Raw genomic sequence first — 20,011 nt, forward strand, 5'->3', positions numbered from 1 at the left:
ATTTCTAAGAGTGCTGTTTGTTACGGTGCCCGCGAGTTGAAGTACAAGACAGCCAAACAGAATTTAAAGAGCCTTTTATTAGCTGGGCCCGGCGACTGCCACCCGTCACTCTGCGCAGGGAGTTCAGTAAGCAGCAGCCCCAAACTGTGTGCGCTGGTGCCTTATATAGACAGAAACCGTATCCTAGAAATGCAAGCAAGCTATTCTAACAGAAGCAGAGTTGGCAGTTAATTAATGGGTGCTTAAGATCTTTAGCAAGCTCGAGAAGTTTTCTCAAGGCCGGTGCAATGATTAATTATTGAAACGGTTACACTTGGCTAATGGGTACATTTGCAAGTCTCACTCCCTAAAACGGCACAGTTTCACTCCCTTCCTCTCAGGGCTTAATGTTTACTTTGCAGTCATTACCGGTTGTGGGGGAAGGGGACTCTCTTGTTACAGATTTAGGGGAGGAAGCCCACTTTAGGGCCCCACTTCACTGTTATTTTGAGTATGGTGCTAAATAGAAGAAATAGGCCAACTCTGACAATTTCCATGGGCCTAATTATCTGGGGTTTTTTGTATCAAATTGCACTGCCATGAATTATTTGGGGGAGCCATTTCCATCCTATTGAAATGCATAAGAGAATCAGCAGGATGCCTGGCATGGCATTTTTTAGCTTCTAAGGTAGAAGAACTTAGTGACACTGGAAACAGAATTCTCAAAAGTTGATCTGGGTTCAGTAACTTTTCAGAACTAAATTTCCTGGGCCATGCTGTTAGCCATTTTACATATGAAAAGATGTCCTTTAGCCTATTGAGATAGTTTATAAATTTGCAAAGAATAAGATAATTTGAATTTTTAAAATGGTTCCATCCAGCTTGTAAGGAGCTTGGAAGTTATCGCTCCCATCCCAACAAAAGGAAAGAAACTGAAAAACAACTCTTCTTGAGCCCATCACAAAATTGAGGTCACAGGGTAAACTACAGCCCTAAAAAAATGAGAGAGATAATGAGAACCACAACTTAGGTGGAGAAGTAGCCAAGGAACAGAAATTCTTCACTAGAACCAGTACTGGTAGGAATGCTTGGAATGTAATTGATAAATTGCTGGCAGCTCACTGTTTACTAGCTTGAGATTTAAAGACTTGGTGGGGGGGGGGGGGCTAGTTTTAGGGACTTTCCCATACTTTCCTTAGTTTTACTTCCAAGAGCTCTGCCAGGTTCTCAGATGCTTCCAACAGGGAATGGGGAAAGGTAACAGGTTTGAAATTTGCCATGAGGGGTCTGCACTTTTTGACAAAAGTCTGCCCTCAGGGGAAACTATTTTACCAGATTAAAACTTCCTTGGGTTTTACCAGAACCTAAATAACATGGGGGAAGGGAAATACTGAACTCCAGCTACTTCCTGTCTCACTTAACAGAGGGGGGTAAAAATCTGAGAATCAGTTGTAAAGGACACAGCCCAGGGACTCAGGCTCACTAAGAGACTGAGACAAATCATAGGATTATAAAACACTTCCCCACAACCACACTTTACCACCACATCAATACGGCTCCCCTATAGTAAGGAGGGATTACAATGGAAGGAACTGCAAAGTTCAGACAAAACAGAGGAGGCAAAACAGGGACACCAGATGAAATTTTAGCTCTTACACTTACAGCTACAGCAAACAGTAAGGACAGATAAGTCAGGCTTATCAGCAAGGCTCACACTATCTGGAGGTTGTGGATTGAGTGGAGACATTGGCAGGATGTGGAGGGGAGGCACATCAATGTCACAGATCCTGGCTTATCAGGCCCAGGCAGCCACACTACAGAGGGCCACAAGACCCCTCCCCTGAAGGCCCCCCACCTACTCCTCCTGCATATCAAAGGCCTAGTCCCCCTTCCCGCTGGGAGTTGTGAGTATTGGGAAAATTCTTATTAAACAGCTACCTCTAGTGGTGGCACCTTTTGCTCTTACTTTCCCAACTATAGGTACTGATGCTTTAACATGTCACCAGGAATAAGATAAAATCTTTAGCTTCCTTGATAAGCCATGCCAAAATTCCTAACTGCAGCTGCCAAGACCTTAACAAATAGTCTTTAAAAACTGCTTACTTCTGGCACTATACAGCTGACATCCAATTAAGGGGTGACTCTAAAGAGGGCCTCCTAGAGGACCTAGCCACACTCACGCATCATTTACAAAAATGAGGCTGGGCAATAGCACCACATAAAATACAAGGGCAATAAAACACTGTCAGAGTCCTAGGCATCACATGGTCCTCTAAGGGTAGACAGATTCCTATTACCATCAAACAGAAGCCCACCACAGACACTAAAACAGGCCCACCACCTATAATGTATAGTCATGTTTGGAAGTAACACATCCCACCATCTCTCACTCTCATTATGGCCCATATACAAAATCACATGCACATATGCTGCTTTCCACTGGGGAGAACCTCAACAATGGACCTTAGAATTGGCAAAATAGACATTTCCCATGGTCCCTTGTCCCACTGGGAATGGATTTTAAATTATAGGCCTTGGCTATCTCCAAATATGCCTCTTGGAGTCCTTGGACAAAGCATGGTAAATCCTGGCTGCTTATCAGGTTCCTGCCCTGGAGGAGTGGGCACATAAAAAAGAATTGCCTCTAGGACTATCACTGGCCAAAATAGTTACTAAAGGCTGTGCTTTGTGCTCCAAAACCAAACGCAGTCATCCTATAGACGGGTCACATTCCACAGGGTGGGGATAGACTCTTCGCCCACTGCCATATTAATTACATATGACCACTTCCCATCATTGTTGGAGCCACTAGGAAGTGGAGATTATAGCTTCCAAACCAAGCAGTACAACAGTCCAGGTCACCCTTAGAGATGAAGAAAAGGTATATTTGGTAGATACCAGTTGCATCAAAAAACGACCTCCTTTTGCCTTGCTATGAGTGCCTATTACCCATACAAGGCACTACATCTGGGTTGGCAAATGCCAGACATAGAGCAAGCCCTGAGAGAAAGCATTATGCAATCTCTCAGCAAAGGAGAAACAACACCAGGTCCAGCTGTCACAATACAAACAAGTAGCAGTCCCAGAAGTTGGTCCTCACTGACTGGCACAATGTCAATGTTCATTCTGACTCCAGTTTTAGTATCTTTTCTGGCTGCATTGGTCATAGGTTTAATTACTGAATCACAAGGCCTCACCATGTAGGCCTAGGAAGGTTCAAACAATATTCTGCTAATCCTAAAATTTTACCCAGGGATGGGACAGAGGAGATAGCTGGCTGTTGCTCCTCAACCACCTGCACCTAGCATGCCATCGAGCATTGTTGAGGACCCAAAGCTGTCCAACGTATATATCAAATGGGCCCACTGGTATCAATGTATAAATGATTCTCAACTCAGACATAACCTAAATGAGATTTTCATACAGCACCAGTGTCCTCATGAGTGTAATCAAATCAAACCTGCAGGGCTAATTGTCCTCCACCCCAGTCTGATGGGCACACTATTCTAAGACAAGAGCTTAGATTGTAAAGAGAGTCTACAAAAAAAATCAATATCTGATTGGAATATTTCTTGTGGATAAATGTGCAATGAAAACAGGCAGTCAAAGCCTTTGTTAGATGTATCCTAGACGATCCCCTAAAAGTCAAGGATCTGTGTGATGACAGCCATTTTACAAAACCTAAGAGATATAATGATTAGACTACCCAGTGGTATTTACAAATCCATGACCAAATTCCCATTCTTTAGGGATTGCTACTTGGGAGGGATACCCACCCTCAGGTTAGCCCCTAGCATTCACCACCTTGCTTCAGATGACACTGCCCCAACCCACCAGTTTGCCTCTGGAAATGAATTCACCTAGAAGATATCGCCCCAGGTCATGACCTCATTGATCAAGAGGACTTTACCTCCAGTCAAATCCACCACAGGAGTTGGAGTATAGGACCTTCAGCACTGCTTGCAGCCCTGGGACTTAAGACTTGAAAATATAAGTCACAAAGATTGCCAACTGCCTTCCCAGTGGGCCTATGCAGTACCTTAAAGCCTGCAAAACTGTGAGCCACATCTGAACAACAACCAGATATCCTTCAGGCCAATTAACAGTTGTCAGCCATGATAGCACAGCACATGTAACTGGTACCCTAGAACCTGAGCCTCATGCAGCAACAGCATAGCTCTCTAGCTCTAATGCTCTTTGACAATAAACTAGCGTCTGCTGGATAAGGAAGGGGGAGTCTGTGCTATGACCAGTACAGCAATTCAGGGCAAGTCCAATACAATTTACAAAAGATTTAACAACAGATACACATTATTAATAATCTCTCCAACCCTTTGATAAATTGTATTATTCCTCCCAAACTCTCAGTATCTTCAAGCCTGCCCATGACCTTTCCTCATGCAAAGCCCCACTACCTGATGAGCCTAGTTCTGCCAGGCTTTCAAATTATCAGTCATAGAACTAGTTCTAATTATGATTATGGTATCATTACCTACATTGATCATTTAGTCTGAACCATAATGAACAGCTAAAATATGTCCTTAAATATCTCAACTATTCAGGCCATAGCCATCTTGAAAAATGAAGCTGAGGCACCATAGTGTGGATTGTAATGTTGCAAAATAAATTATATTTGGTGCCTTGTCATCTTGCCCAGCTTAGTTATAAGTTTCCCTTTTGAGCAACCACCCCAGTTAGCCCTGCCATGGGTGTAACTGTAACTAGCAAAGCCTATACCTTCCTATGGTTTGGATGATGATAGCTGCCCTGCACTTCCCCAAATAGCCCTTGCTGCTTCTGACTTCTATGCTGTATAATTTACTAATAAGGCATGTATTGCCATATGGCTTAGATGATAAGAGCTACTCTCAGCTTCTCCAAATGGCCCTTTTCATGCCATTTACTTTAAAATTGCCAATCCCAAGTATCTGCGGGGAAGCCCTATTCCTCCCTTCTGGGTCATCATAAAGGCAAGAGCCTGGGACCCATAGTCCCCTTACTACCACTGACCCTTGTGGGAGCCTAGATTAAATAAGCCCTGGGCCCCTTTGCCACCCTCATTCTTCCCTCTCCCCCTCCAGGCCCTTTGATCAAATAAAGCTGTCCTTTCATGCATTCTTGGCTATCTGTGTTTGCATCTCATCGTCCAAAAAATTTCCATATAGCATCCAAAAAGGATGGCCCAGGCAAAGGAGAACATTAAAATAGTGAAACCATCAAATGATCAGGCCTAGGGCATACCAGACAGAGTATTTAAAAAATGGTAAACATGCTCAAAAAGCTAAGGTACAACATTGTCAAAGAACTACAGGTAATCAGGAAAATGATAGATAAACACATAGAGGACATCAATGGAGAGATGGAAATTATGAAAAGGAACCAAACAGGGTTGATGACCACAGTAGCAGAAATTCAAATTCCCTCGAGGGGTTCAACAGCAGAAAGAATCAGTGTACTTGAATATAAGACAATTTAAACCATCTGGATTGAGGAGCAGAAGGAAGAAAGAATGGATGAAAGTGAACAGATCTGGGAAACCTATGGAACACCATCAAGTGTACCAATGTATACATTGTGGGAGTCCCAGAAAGAAATGATAGAGAGAAAGGGGTAGATGAATATTCAAAGAAATAATGGCTGAAAACTTCCCTAATTTAATGAAAGACATGAATATACACATCTAAGATGTGCAACAAAAACCCAAATATATCCACATCACAAGATATTATAATCAAACTGCCAAATGCCAAAGATACAGAAAGACTTCTGAAAGCTGCAAGAGAGAAGCAATGTGTCACATACAAGGGAGCTTCAATAAGATTAAGTGCTAATGTCTTATCAGAAGCCATGAAGGGAAGAAGGCAGTGAGATGGCTTATTTAAAGTGCTGAAAGCAAAAAATCACCAAGAATTCTATAGCCAGCAAAACTGTGTTTCAAATATGATGGAGAAATTAAGACATTCCCAGATAAACAAAAGTTGAGGGAGACTGTCACCACTAGACTAGATGTATAAGAAATGCTAAAGAGAGTTTTGCAGGTTGAAAGGAAAAGATAACAGACAACAGATCAAAGCCACATGAAGAAAGATCTCTGGTAAGGTTATTGGCATGGGTAAATATAAATGCCATTATTTTTAATTTGTAACTCCACTTTTTACTTCCTACAAGACCTAAAAGTCAAATGCATAAAATGTAATGATAAATAAGTAGTTTGGGATTCATCATATATAAATATGTAATTTGTGACAACAACTAAATAAAGGTATGGGGATAGGGAGGTATAGGGACATAGTTTGTGTACACTATTGAAGTTAAGTTGGTATCAAAGCAAATGATAACTATGCAGAAAATGTCAGAGAATATAACAGCTCATAGAGACAGAAATTAGAGTGTAGATTGCCAGAGGTGGGAGGCAGGGGGAATGGGTGTTGCAGGGTTCCTATCTAGGTAGATGGGAAAGTTTTAGTAAGGGAAGATGCTGAGGGTACTGCAACATGGTGAATGTGATTAATCCAAGTGAATGATATGGTTGGGTGTGGTTGAGATAGGAAAGTTTATGTTGTATATATGTTCTCACAAAAAAAGGAAAGAAAGAAAGAGCAACTAAAGAGAATAAGATACGACATGTGATCCTGGACAGGCTCTCACAGGAGAAGAGAAAAAGGCTCAAAAGGACATTATTGGGACATACAAAAAAACTGGAATATAGTCTGTAAGTTTTATACCAATATATGCAATGAAAACTGTACTTAAGGAAGTTACATAAGTGAATATCTTTGTTCTCAGTAAATGTACATGGCAATATTCAGAGTTCAAGTAGCATGATGCATACAACCTAAATACAACAAGTGTTCAAAAATGGATTGATAAATAGATAAACAGACAGGCAGATAAATGGATGGAGGTGGATGGATGGATGGATGGATGGATGAATAGATAGAAAAACAGGCAGGCAGATGGATGAATGGGTGAGTGGATGGATTGAGAGTTAGATGGATAGACAGAATTATACGGCAAATGTCTCAAAATGTTAAAATTGCTGGATCTGGGTATCTGGGGGGGAGGGGTATGTTGGAGTTCTCTGTGTGTGGTTTCTATTATTTTTGCAATGTCCTGTAAGTTTGAAAGCATTGCAAAATTTAAAAATACTTACATGTATGTGTGTGTGTGTGTGCACACAAGTATTATGTGCTTAAGGAATGTGACTTATATAATTATTCTCAAATGCTTAGAAAATTGAGAGACTAAAGGTAAACAGACAGAGACAGATTGATAGATGGGTAGACAGATTGATACAGCAAATGTGGGAAAATGTTAAAATTGTTCAATCTGGGTAACAGGAGATAGCATGTTGGATTTTTCTGTATGGGTTTTGTACTTTTTTTTACAACTTTCTTGTAACTTTGAAACTAAAAATTAAAAGTTTAAAGAAATAAACAACAAATAATAATTTCACTTGATGCAGAAAAGGCATTTGACATAATCCAGCAATGCTTCTTGAAAATAAAAACATGCAGAAACTAGGAATAGAAGGAAACCTTCTCATCATGATAAATGGCATATATGAATAAAAACCACCACTTACATCATACTTAATGGTAAAAGACTGAAAGCTTTTTCTCTAAGATCAGGAACAAGACAAAGATGCCCACTGTCACCACTGTTATTGAAAATTGTAATGGATTGCCAGAGCAATTAGGTAAGAAAAAGAAATAAAAGGCATCCAAATTGGCAAGGAAGAAGTAAAACTTTCCCTATTTGCAGATCATATGATCCTCTACATAGAAAATCCTGAAAACTCCACAAAAAAGCTACTCAACCTAATAAATGAAATCAGAAAAATGGAAGGGTAGAAGATCAATACCCCAAATCCAGTAGTATGTCTGTATACTATAAGAAAAATTGGAAGACAAAATCAAGAAAAAATTCCATTTACAATAGCAACTAAAAGAAGCAAATATCTAGGAACAAATCCAGTCAACGATGTAAAGAACTTATACACAGAAACTTACAAAACATTGCTAAAAGAAATCAAGGAAGATGTAAATAAATGGAAGGACATTCCATATTCATGGATTGGAAGAATAAATATTGTTAATATGTCATTCTACCCAAAGTGATTTACAAATTTAATGCAATCCCAATCAAAGTTTCAAGAGTCTTCTCTGCAAAAATGGAAAAGCCAACCCTCAAATTTTTATGGAAGTGTAAGGGGACCCGGATAGTCAAAGCCATCTTCAAAAAGAACAAAGTTCGTGGACTCACACTTTCCAATCTTAAAACTTACTACAAACTCACAGTATTCAAAACAGCATAGCACTGGCACAAGGAAAGACACAGAGACAAATGGAATCAAATAGACAAATGGGACCTCATCAAAATTTAAAAGCTTTTCATCCTCAAAGGACTTTGTCATGAAAGTAAAATGACAACCTACACAATGGGAAAAATATTTGGAAACCACATATCCAATAAAGGTTTCCTATCCAAAATATATAAACAAATCCTACAATTCAATCACAAAAAGACAAACAACCAAATTAGAAACTGGGCAAAAGACTCAAACATAGACACTTGTCCAAAGAAGAATACAAATGGCCAAAAAGCACACAAAAAGATGCTCTGCATAATTAGCCATTAGGGAAATGAAAATCAAAACCACAATGAGACACCATTTCACACACATTAGAATGGCTACTATTAAAAAATCTGAAAATAACAAGTGTTGGAGGGGATATGGAGAAATGAGAACATTTGATCATTGTTGGTGGGAATGTTAAATGGTGCAGCCACTGTGGAAGACAGTTTGGTGGTTCCTCAAAAAGTTCAGTATACAATTACTACATGCACAAAGAATTGAAAGCAGGGACTCAGACACATATTTACACACCAGTGTTATTGGCGGCATTATTCACAATCACCAAAAGGTGGAAGCAACCCAAGTGTCCATCAACCAATGAATGGATAAACAAAAGAGTGGTACATCACACAACAGAATATTATTCAGCCATAAAAAGGAATGAAGAGAGGCGGGGCAAGATGGCAGACTGGTGAGATGTATATTTTAGTTACTCCTCCAGGAAAGTAAGTAGAAAGCCAGGAACTGCGTGGACTGGACACCACAGAGCAATCTGTCTTTGGGCATACTTCATACAACACTCATGAAAATGTCGAACTGCTGAGATCAGCGAAATCTGTAAGTTTTTGCGGCCAGGGGACCCGCACCCCTCCCTGCCAGGCTCAGTCCCGTGGGAGGAGGGGCTGTCAACTCCGGGAAGAAGGGAGAACTGCAGTGGCAGTCCTTATCGGAAACTCATTCTACTGATCCAAACTCCAACCATAGATAGACTGAGACCAGACACCAGAGAATCTGAGAGCAGCCAGCCCAGCAAAGAGGAGACAGGCATAGAAAAAAAAAAAAAACAACACGAAAAACTTCAAAATAAAAGCAGAGGATTTTTGGAGTTCTGGTGAACACAGAAAGGGGAAGGGCGGAGCTGAGGCCTTGAGGCACATATGCAAATCCCAAAGAAAAGCTGATCTCTCTGCCCTGTGGACCTTTCCTTAATGGCCCTGGTTGCTTTGTCTCTTAGCATTTCAATAACCCATTAGATCTCTGAGGGGGGCCCCTTTTTTTTTTTAATCCTTTTTTCTTTTTCTAAAACAATTACTCTAAGAAGCCCAATACAGAAAGCTTCAAAGACTTTCAATTTGGGCAAGTCAAGTCAAGAGCAGAACTAAGAGAGCTCTGAGACAAAAGGCAATAATCCAGTGGCCAAGAAAATTCACCAAACACCACAACTTCCCAAGAAAAGGGGGGTGTCCGCTCAAAGCCACCATCCTGGTGGACAGGAAACACTCCTGCCCATCGCCAGCCCCATAGCCCAGAGCTGCCCCAGACAACCCAGTGTGACGGAAGTGCTTCAAATAACAGGCACACACCACAAAACTGGGCGTGGACATTAGCCTTCCCTGCAACCACAGCTGATTGTCCCAGAGTTCAGAACGTGGAGCAGTGTGAATTAACAAAGCCCCATTCAGCCATCATTTGAGCACACTGGGAGCCTCCCTACACAGCCCAGCAGCCCAGAACTGCCCTGGGGGACGGCACTCACCTGTGACATAGCACAGTCATCCCTCAACAGAGGACCCGGGGTGCACAGCCTGGAAGGGGGGCCCACTTGAAACTCTCAGCAGCCATACGCCAATACCAAGGACTTGTGGGTAAGAGGCAGAGACAAACTGTGGCAGGACTGAACTGAAGGATTAGACTATTGCAGCAGCTTTAAAACTCTAGGATCACCAGGGAGATTTGATTGTTAGGGACACTCCCCCTCCCCGACTGCCCAGAAACACGCCCCACATACAGGGCAGGCAACACCAACTACACACGCAAGCTTGGTACACCAATTGGACCCCACAAGACTCACTCCCCCACTCACCAAAAAGGCTAAGCAGGGGAGAACTGGCTTGTGGAGGACAAGTGGCTCGTGGACGCCACCTGCTGGTTAGTTAGAGAAAGTGTACTCCACGAAGCTGTAGATCTGATAAATTAGAGATAAAGACTTCAATAGGTCTACAAACCCTAAAAGAACCCTATCAAGTTCAGCAAATGCCACGAGGCCAAAAACAACAGAAAATTATAAAGCAAATGAAAAAACCAGACGATATGTATAACCCAAGCCCAAGCACCCAAATCAAAAGACCAGAAGAGACACAGCACCTAGAGCAGCTACTCAAAGAACTAAAGATGAACAATGAGACCATAGTACGGGATATACAGCAAATCAAGAAGACTCTAGAAGAGCATAAAGAAGACATTGCAAAACTAAATAAAAAAATGGATGATCTTATGGAAATTAAAGAAACTGTTGACCAAATTAAAAAGATTCTGGACGCTCATAGTACAAGACTAGACGAAGTTGAACAATGAATCAGTGACCTGGAAGATGACAGAATGGAAAATGAAAGCATAAAAGAAAGAATGGGAAAAAAATTGAAAAAATCGAAATGGACCTCAGGGATATCATAGATAATATGAAACGTCCAAATATAAGACTCATTGGTGTCCCAGAAAGGGAAGAAAAGGGTAAAGGTCTAGGAAGAGTATTCAAAGAAATTGTTGGGGAAAACTTCCCAAATCTTCTAAACAACATAAATACACAAATCATAAATGCTCAGCGAACTCCAAATAGAATAAATCCAAATAAACACACTCCGAGACATATACTGATCACACTGTCAAACACAGAAGAGAAGGAGCAAGTTCTGAAAGCAGCAAGAGAAAAGCAATTCACCACATACAAAGGAAACAGCATAAGACTAAGTAGTGATTACTCAGCAGCCACCATGGAGGCGAGAAGGCAGTGGCACGATATATTTAAAATTCTGAGTGAGAAAAATTTCCAGCCAAGAATACTTTATCCAGCAAAGCTCTCCTTCAAATTTGAGGGAGAGCTTAAATTTTTCACAGACAAACATATGCTAAGAGAATTTGCTAACAAGAGACCTGCCCTACTAGAGATACTAAAGAGAGCCTTACAGACAGAGAAACAAAGACAGGACACAGAGACTTGGAGAAAGGTTCAGTACTAAAGAGATTTGGTATGGGTACAACAAAGGATATTAATAGAGAGAGGGAAAAATATGGCAAACATAAACCAAAGGATAAGATGGCCGATTCAAGAAATGCCTTCACGGTTTTAACGTTGAATGTAAATGGATTAAACTCCCCAATTAAAAGATATAGATTCGCAGAATGGATCAAAAAAAATGAACCATCAATATGTTGCATACAAGAGACTCATCTTAGACACAGGGACACAAAGAAACTGAAAGTGAAAGGATGGAAAAAAATATTTCATGCAAGCTACAGCCAAAAGAAAGCAGGTGTAGCAATATTAATCTCAGATAAAATAGACTTCAAATGCAGGGATGTTTTGAGAGACAAAGAAGGCCACTACATACTAATAAAAGGGGCAATTCAGCAAGAAGAAATAACAATCGTAAATGTCTATGCAGCCAATCAAGGTGCCACAAAATACATGAGAGAAACACTGGCAAAACTAAAGGAAGCAATTGATGTTTCCACAATAATTGTGGGAGACTTCAACACATCACTCTCTCCTACAGATAGATCAACCAGACAGAAGAACAATAAGGAAATTGAAAACCTAAACAATCTGATAAATGAATTAGATTTAACAGACATATACAGGACATTACATCCCAAATCACCAGGATACACATACTTTTCTAGTGCTCACGGAACTTTCTCCAGAATAGATCATATGCTGGGACATAAAACAAGCCTCAATAAATTTAAAAAGATTGAAATTATTCAAAGCACATTCTCTGACCACAATGGAATACAATTAGAAGTCAATAACCATCAGAGACTTAGAAAATTCACAAATACCTGGAGGTTAAACAACACACTCCTAAACAATCAGTGGGTTAAAGAAGAAACAGCAAGAGAAATTGCTAAATATATAGAGACGAATGAAAATGAGAACACAACATACCAAAACCTATGGGATGCAGCAAAAGCAGTGCTCAGGGGGAAATTTATAGCACTAAACGCATATATTAAAAAGGAAGAAAGAGCCAAAATCAAAGAACTAATGGATCAACTGAAGAAGCTAGAAAATGAACAGCAAACCAATCCTAAACCAAGTACAAGAAAAGAAATAACAAGGATTAAAGCAGAAATAAATGACATAGAGAACAAAAAAACAATAGAGAGAATAAATATCACCAAAAGTTGGTTCTTTGAGAAGATCAACAAGATTGACAAGCCCCTAGCTAGACTGACAAAATCAAAAAGAGAGAAGACCCATATAAACAAAATAATGAATGAAAAAGGTGACATAACTGCAGATCCTGAAGAAATTAAAAAAATTATAAGAGGATACTATGAACAACTGTATGGCAACAAACTGGACAATGTAGAAGAAATGGACAATTTCCTGGAAACATATGAACAACCTAGACTGACCAGAGAAGAAATAGAAGACCTCAACCAACCCATCACAAGCAAAGAGATCCAATCAGTCATCAAAAATCTTCCCACCAATAAATGCCCAGGGCCAGATGGCTTCACAGGGGAATTCTACCAAACTTTCCAGAAAGAACTGACACCAATCTTACTCAAACTCTTTCAAAACATTGAAGAAAATGGAACACTACCTAACTCATTTTATGAAGCTAACATCAATCTAATACCAAAACCAGGCAAAGATGCTACAAAAAAGGAAAACTACCGGCCAATCTCCCTAATGAATATAGATGCAAAAATCCTCAACAAAATACTTGCAAATCGAATCCAAAGACACATTAAAAAAATCATACACCATGATCAAGTGGGGTTCATTCCAGGCATGCAAAGATGGTTCAACATAAGAAAAACAATCAATGTATTACAACACATTAACAAGTCAAAAGGGAAAAATCAATTGATCATCTCAATAGATGCTGAAAAAGCATTTGACAAAATCCAACATCCCTTTTTGATAAAAACACTTCAAAAGGTAGGAATTGAAGGAAACTTCCTCAACATGATAAAGAGCATATACAAAAAACCCACAGCCAGCATAGTACTCAATGGTGAGAGACTGAAAGCCTTCCCTCTAAGATCAGGAACAAGACAAGGATGCCCGCTGTCACCACTGTTATTCAACATTGTGCTGGAAGTGCTAGCCAGGGCAATCCGGCAAGAGAAAGAAATAAAAGGCATCCAAATTGGAAAAGAAGAAGTAAAACTGTCATTGTTTGCAGATGATATGATCTTATATCTACAAAACCCTGAGAAATCGACGATACAGCTACTAGAGCTGATAAACAAATTTAGCAAAGTAGCGGGATACAAGATTAATGCACATAAGTCAGTAATGTTTCTATATGCTAGAAATGAACAAACTGAAGAGACACTCAAGAAAAAGATACCATTTTCAATAGCAACTAAAAAAATCAAGGACCTAGGAATAAACTTAACCAAAGATGTAAAAGACCTATACAAAGAAAACTACATAACTCTACTAAAAGAAATAGAAGGGGACCTTAAAAGATGGAAAAATATTCCATGTTCATGGATAGGAAGGCTAAATGTCATTAAGATGTCAATTCTACCTAAACTCATCTACAGATTCAATGCAATCCCAATCAAAATTCCAACAACCTACTTTGCAGACTTGGAAAAGCTAGTTATCAAATTTATTTGGAAAGGGAAGATGCCTCGAATTGCCAAAGACACTCTAAAAAAGAAAAACGAAGTGGGAGGACTTACACTCCCTGACTTTGAAGCTTATTATAAAGCCACAGTTGCCAAAACAGCATAGTACTGGCACAAAGATAGACATATAGATCAATGGAATCGAATTGAGAATTCAGAGATAGACCCTCAGATCTATGGCCGACTGATCTTTGATAAGGCCCCGAAAGTCACTGAACTGAGCCATAATGGTCTTTTCAACAAATGGGGCTGGGAGAGTTGGATATCCATATCCAAAAGAATGAAAGAGGACCCCTACCTCACCCCCTACACAAAAATTAACTCAAAATGGACCAAAGATCTCAATATAAAAGAAAGTACCATAAAACTCCTAGAAGATAATGTAGGAAAACATCTTCAAGACCTTGTATTAGGCGGCCACTTCCTAGACTTTACACCCAAAGCACAAGCAACAAAAGAGAAAATAGATAAATGGGAACTCCTCAAGCTTAGAAGTTTCTGCACCTCAAAGGAATTTCTCAAAAAGGTAAAGAGGCAGCCAACTCAATGGGAAAAAATTTTTGGAAACCATGTATCTGACAAAAGACTGATATCTTCCATATACAAAGAAATCCTACAACTCAATGACAATAGTACAGACAGCCCAATTATAAAATGGGCAAAAGATATGAAAAGACAGTTCTCTGAAGAGGAAATACAAATGGCCAAGAAACACATGAAAAAATGTTCAGCTTCACTAGCTATTAGAGAGATGCAAATTAAGACCACAATGAGATACCATCTAACACCGGTTAGAATGGCTGCCATTAAACAAACAGGAAACTACAAATGCTGGAGGGGATGTGGAGAAATAGGGACTCTTATTCATTGTTGGTGGGACTGTATAATGGTTCAGCCACTCTGGAAGTCAGTCTGGCAGTTCCTTAGAAAACTAGATATAGAGCTACCATTCGATCCAGCGATTGCACTTCTCGGTATATACCCGGAAGATCGGAAAGCAGTGACACGGACAGATATCTGCACGCCAATGTTCATAGCAGCATTATTCACAATTGCCAAGAGATGGAAACAACCCAAATGTCCTTCAACAGATGAGTGGATAAATAAAATGTGGTATATACACATGATGGAATACTACACGGCAGTAAGAAGGAACGATCTTGTGAAACATATGACAACATGGATGAACCTCGAAGACAGAATGCTGAGCGAAATAAGCCAGGCACAAAAAGAGAAATATTATATGCTACCACTAATGTGAACTTTGAAAAATGTAAAACAAATGGTTTATAATGTAGAATGTAGGGGAACTAGCAGTAGAGAGCAATTAAGGAAGGGGGAACAATAATAGAAGAAGAACAGATAAGCTATTTAACGTTCTGGGGATGCCCAGAAATGACTATGGTCTGTTAATTTCTGATGGATATAGTAGGAACAAGTTCACAGAAATGTTGCTATATTAGGTAACTTTCTAGGGGTTAAGTAGGAACATGTTGGAAGTTAAGCAGTTATCTTAGGTTAGTTGTCTTTTTCTTACTCCCTTGTTATGGTCTCTTTGAAATGTTCTTTTATTGTATGTTTGTTTTCTTTTTAACTTTTTTTTCATACAGTTGATTTAAAAAAGATGGGGAAGTTAAAAAAAAAAAAAAGAAAGAAAGAAAAACAAGGAAAAAAAAAAAAAGATGTCGTGCCCCCTTGAGGAGCCTGTGGAGAATGCAGGGGTATTCGCCTACCCCACCTCCATGGTTGCTAACATGACCACAGACATAGGGGACTGGTGGTTTGATGGGTTGAGCCCTCTACCATAAGTTTTACCCTTGGGAAGACGGTTGCTGCAAAGGAGAGGCTAGGCCTCCCTGTATTTGTGCCTAAGAGTCTCCTCCTGAATGCCTCTTTGTTGCTCAGATGTGGCCCTCTCTCTCTGGCTAAGTCAACTTGAAAGGTGAAATCACTGCCCTCCCCCCTACGTGGGATCAGACACCCAGGGGAGTGAATCTCCCTGGCAACGTAGAATATGACTCCCGGGGAGGAATGTAGACCCGGCATCGTGGGATGGAGAACATCTTCTTGACCAAAAGGGGGATGTGAAAGGAAATGAAATAAGCTTCAGTGGCAGAGAGATTCCAAAACGAGCCAAGAGGTCACTCTGGTGGGCACTCTTACGCACACTTTAGACAACCCTTTTTAGGTTCTAAAGAATTGGGGTAGCTGGTGGTGGATACCTGAAACTATCAAACTACAACCCAGAACCCATGAATCTCGAAGACAGTTGTATAAAAATGTAGCTTATGAGGTGTGACAATGGGATTGGGAAAGCCATAAGGACCACACTCTACTTTGTCTAGTTTATGGATGGATGAGTAGAAAAATAGGGGAAGGACCGGGGAGGAATGTAGACCTGGCATCATGGGATGGAGAACATCTTCTTGACCAAAAGGGGGATGTGAAAGGAAATGAAATAAGCTTCAGTGGCAGAGAGAATCCAAAAGGATCCAAGAGGTCACTCTGGTGGGCACTCTTACGCACACTTTAGACAACCCTTTTTAGGTTCTAAAGAATTGGGGTAGCTGGTGGTGGATACCTGAAACTATCAAACTACAACCCAGAACCCATGAATCTCGAAGACAGTTGTATAAAAATGTAGCTTATGAGGGGTGACAATGGGATTGGGAAAGCCATAAGGACCACACTCCACTTTGTCTAGTTTATGGATGGATGAGTAGAAAAATAGGGGAAGGAAACAAACAGACAAAGGTACCCAGTGTTCTTTTTTACTTCAATTGCTCTTTTTCACTCTAATTATTATTCTTGTTATTCTTGTGTGTGTGCTAATGAAGGTGTCAGGGATTGATTTAGGTGATGAATGTACAACTATGTAATGGTACTGTGAACAATCGAAAGTACGATTTGTTTTGTATGAATGCGTGGTATATGAATATATCTCAATAAAATGAAGATAAAAAAAAAAAAAAAAGAAAGAAAAATAGGGGAAGGAAATAAACAGACAAAGGTACCCAGTGTTGTTTTTTACTTCAATTGCTCTTTTTCACTCTAATTATTATTCTTGTTATTTTTGTGTGTGTACTAATGAAGGTGTCAGGGATTGATTTAGGTGATGAATGTACAACTATGTAATGGTACTGTAAACAATCGAAAGTACGATTTGTTTTGTATGACTGCATGGTATGTGAATATATCTCAATAAAATGATGATTAAAAAAAAAAAAAAAAGGAATGAAGTTCTGATACATGCGACAACATGGATGAAACTTGATGACAATATGTTGAGTGAAATAAGCCAAACTCAAAAGGACAAATATTGTTACGATCTCACTGATATAAAATAATTAGAATAAGCACATTCATAGTCAGAAATTAGAATATAGGTAGACAAGGGGTTGGGGTTGTGGTAGGGAAGGAGGAATTAATGCTTAAATTGTACAGAGTTTCTACTTGGTGTGATGGAAAAATTTTGGTAATGGATGGTAGTGATAGTAGTATAAAACAGTGAACATAATTAGCAGCACTGAATAATATATTTGAATTTGGCTAAAAGGGGAAATTATAGGCTGCATGTATGTTGCTAGCATAAAAATTTTAAAGAAAACCCATAGGACAGTACAATACAAACAGTGAATCCTAATACAAACCGTGGACTATAGCTAAGGGTACAATAATAATAATATTCTTCCAGCAATTAAAACAAATGTACCACACTAATGCACTGGTGTTAATAATGTAGGGCTGTATATGGGAATTCTGCATTATGTGCATGATTTTTCTGTAAATCTAAAACTTCTTTAATTAAAAAAAAACTGCTCTGGGAAGAACACTATTAAGAAAATGAATAAAATTAGCCACAGACTAGGAGAAAATATTTGAAAGAATACCTGATAAAGGACTTGAATAAAAAATATACAAAGAACTCTTAAAACCCAGTAACAAAAATATATGCAACCTAATTAAGAAAGAACAAAAGATTTGAACATATACCTTACCAAAGAAGACATACAGTTGATAAACAACCAGATGAACAGATGCTCAACATCACATGTCATTAGAGAGTTGCAAATTAAAACAAGATTCCATTGAACACCTATTAGAATGGCTAAAATCCAATTCACCCATAATACCAAATGCTGAAAAAGACATGGAGCAACAGGGACTCTCATTAGTTGCTGGTGGGAATGAAAAATCATATAGCCACTTGGAAAACAGACTGGTAGTTTTTTAAAACTAAATATTAGTTCACTCTATGAACCAGCAGTTGTACTCCTAGGTAATTACCCAAAGGATTTGAAAAGTAATATCGACCAAAAAAACCTGCACATGAATGTTTATAGCAGCTTTATTCAAATTGCCAAAACTGGAAGCATTCAGATGTCCTTCTATAGGTGAATAAATAAAGAAACTGTGGTATATCCATAAACCAAAGTATTATTTAGTGATAAAAAGAAATGAGCTTCAAGCTAGGAGAAGACATGAAGGAACCTTAAATATATATTGCTAAGTGAAAGAAGCCAGTCTGCAAAGCCCAGATACAACATGATTCCAATTATATGACATTGTGGTAAGGGAAAACTAAAGAGACAGTAAAAGGATCAGTGGTTATTATAGTTTGAGGTTGGGGTGGAGAGAAGGGATGAATAGTTGGAGCACAGGACACTTTTAAGGAGTGAAATTATGTGTGATACTGCAATGTGGGCTCATGACATCACCCATTTGTCAAATCCGTAGAACTGTATACACAGAGTAAACTGTAATGCAAACTATGGACTTCAGCTGATAATGATGCATTGGTTCATCAATCATAACAAATGTATCACATTAATGCAACATGTTAATAATAGGGGAAACTGTGTGTGCAGGAGGGTATGCTGGATCTCTGTGTACTCGCAGTGCAATATTTTCCATAAACCTAAAACTTCTCTAAAAATAATGTTTATTATTTTTAAAAAGTCAATAGTGTAGAGGGATTATGAAAGAAAAAGACATATTGAGGCACTAAGGATATAATTTGTAATGCAAAAACTCCATACCTGCTATTACTGGCTGCTGCAACATTCTAAAATGGTAACAGGGTAGTCAGACTGTAGGGTTGAGGGGGTATGCTATGCATCCCAGAAAAGAGTAAAAAAAAAAAAAGTGCTATATCCAAACTGCAATTTTCTACATCTACTCTGTTTGCTGACACTTTTTGATAACTGAACTTACCAGTTAATTCACTACCACTCATAAAAAGAAGCACTCATTTACAGGGAAAGAAAACCAATGAATGTCAAATAGGAGGTACCTGTGGAATATCTATGTAGAGAGAGGGTACTTTCTGGATGGAAGCCTAAGGAGGGGGAATGCAAGCTGAGCATGGAAGTCCTGCTGAGTTGAGGAAACAAACAGCAAAGTTCAGGGAGGCTGAGGCAGCTATCATTTGCAGGGCAGAGTTCCTGAGAAGAGGGAGCTATGTAAAGAAAGAAATCAAAAAACCTACCTATGGGTCCACTTGAGTTTGTCACCGAATACTAAGTCATGTGTGCCTAGGGTGCATCTCCACAAGGCTGGGCAAAGAAATACCAGAGAGCTTTAAGCTGAGTGATTCCCAGAACTCACACAGAGCTGGGAAATGTTTGAGTTTCAATCAGTCAGAATAAAGAGACAAAAGAGTCAGACCTTAGCAGGGGTAAACTAGTCAATAAAGGCTACTCTAGATCTAGCCTAACAAAACTTAAAAACAATCCTTAAATGAGTCAATGTGATCCATAAATATCTGCCTACAAAACAAAATTCAATTATCTTTAAAAGGCA

The 20,011-nt window shown here is 39.3% G+C and overlaps 1 protein-coding gene across 8 annotated transcripts in view; it reads right to left on the bottom strand.

Moving 5' to 3' along the window:
* OPHN1 (oligophrenin 1) overlaps positions 1-20,011 on the bottom strand; it is an 838,177-nt gene that overhangs the window by 565,602 nt on the left and 252,564 nt on the right. The window lies entirely within an intron of this gene.

Source organism: Choloepus didactylus, chromosome X (genome assembly GCF_015220235.1).
Source record: "Choloepus didactylus isolate mChoDid1 chromosome X, mChoDid1.pri, whole genome shotgun sequence".
NCBI classification, from domain to species: Eukaryota; Metazoa; Chordata; class Mammalia; order Pilosa; family Megalonychidae; genus Choloepus; species Choloepus didactylus.